This window comes from Ochotona princeps, unplaced genomic scaffold, assembly GCF_030435755.1.
Source record: "Ochotona princeps isolate mOchPri1 unplaced genomic scaffold, mOchPri1.hap1 HAP1_SCAFFOLD_4962, whole genome shotgun sequence".
NCBI classification, from domain to species: domain Eukaryota; kingdom Metazoa; phylum Chordata; class Mammalia; order Lagomorpha; family Ochotonidae; genus Ochotona; species Ochotona princeps.
The window spans coordinates 27,501-29,264 of NW_026700540.1; the positions used below are offsets into that span (position 1 = coordinate 27,501).

General features: G+C 73.9%; 1 non-coding gene across 1 annotated transcript in view; it reads right to left on the minus strand.

Moving 5' to 3' along the window:
* LOC131479309 (5.8S ribosomal RNA) overlaps positions 1-150 on the minus strand; it is a 153-nt gene extending 3 nt beyond the window's left edge. Inside the window, exon 1 of the ribosomal RNA XR_009244810.1 lies at positions 1-150. This exon is cut by the window's left edge and continues 3 nt beyond it. This is a non-coding gene — a ribosomal RNA (5.8S ribosomal RNA).
* Positions 151-1,764: the final 1,614 nt, after the last annotated feature.

Below are 1,764 nucleotides of genomic sequence, written 5' to 3' on the forward strand. Positions count from 1 at the left end.
CGCTCAGACAGGCGTAGCCCCGGGAGGAACCCGGGGCCGCAAGTGCGTTCGAAGTGTCGATGATCAATGTGTCCTGCAATTCACATTAATTCTCGCAGCTAGCTGCGTTCTTCATCGACGCACGAGCCGAGTGATCCACCGCTAAGAGTCGTACGAGTTTCTTGAACGTTGCTGCGAGGCACGGCACCGTCCCCGACCCGGTGAGGGGAAGGGGGTTGCCTCAGGCCGGCCGGCAGACTCGAAACGACAACCAGACACTGGCGGGGCCGGATGGGTTTGACACACGGGGCGCGCGTCTGACGCGCAGACGCACCCCACAGGCGCCCAGGGGGCTCCCGCCCCCGAAGCCCCGCCGCCACCCAACCCCGACCACCACCGACCCGCCGCCGGCCACCCACCCCCTCCCCGGGCACGGCGCGGGGGGGCGCGGCGCCACAGCCCTCCCTCCCACCGGCGCTGCCCCCGCACGGGTGGCCGGAACCACCACGACGAGACCAACGCCGACGGGGGGGGGGGGGAAGGCGCACGCCCCCCGACCGGTCGGGACGGGGTGAGGGGAGAGGCGGGCGAGGTGGAGGGAGGAGGAGGGACAGGCCAGGGCAAGGGAGCGGAGCCAGGAGGAGAAGCGGCAAGGGCGGACAGCCGAGGCTGAACCCCCCCAAGCCCCAACTCCCCACGGGCCCACCACCCCGACCCCAGGGTGGAAGGGCGTAGGCCCCCGGGGGTCTTTAAACCTCCGCGCCGGAACGCGCTAGGTACCTGGAGCAAGAGAGCCAGAGGAGAGGCCAGGACGAGGACACACGTGGCCGAGGCCGGCGGTAGGGGGAGGAGGGGGGCCGCCGTGGGCCCGCGGCACAGCCAGGCGAGGCAAGGCAAGGGCTGGGAAGGGGGGGCGAGCCACACGGGGCCGAGGACGCCAGAAGCCTCCCCCGGGCTCGGCCACCACGCCCCCGGACCACGGAAGGGGGGCCCGGAGGTTCGAGACGGGCACGCCAGAGCCGACGGAGGCACGGCACACAGCCCCAGAGACGGCACGCCGCCGCCACCACCACCACCACCAACGCCTCGGCAAGCCAGGCCCGCTGGCCACGGCCCCACAGGCACGGCACGACCACCACCTCGCGCTCCCTTCGACGCGCGACACACGCGGCCCGCCTCGCGCTCCCCCCGGCAGGCCGACAGCGAGACACACGGGAGGTGCGGGGAGGCCAGAGAGGAGAGAGCACCCCCCGGCCGAGGGCGGGGAGGGGAGAAGGGGAAGCGAGGGACGCACGACGACCGACCCGGCCGGCCACGCTGCCAGTCCCCCCCAAGCCCCAACCCCGAGGCGCGGCGGGGGACCCTCCCCCCACGCGGCGCCCCCGAGGAGGCACCGCGGGGAGGAGGGGCCAGGCCCCCCGACGCCACCCCGAGGCGGGGAACGGGGGCAACCGCCACCGTCACCGCCCAGCGCCGCCGCCGCCACCGCCACCGCGCGGCTCACCGCCCCGACGTCCCCGGTAAGATCCCCGCGCCCGCCGGCACCGAGAGAGACGGCTCCTCCTTCCCCCCCGGGCGCAGGTCGCCGACACGCCACGCGCCACGACGCGGGCCACACCGGGCGCGCGCGCGCGGGCGGGCGGTCCTCGTTAATGATCCTTCCGCAGGTTCACCTACGGAAACCTTGTTACGACTTTTACTTCCTCTAGATAGTCAAGTTCGACCGTCTTCTCAGCGCTCCGCCAGGGCCGTGGGCCGACCCCGGCGGGGCCGATCCGAGGGCCT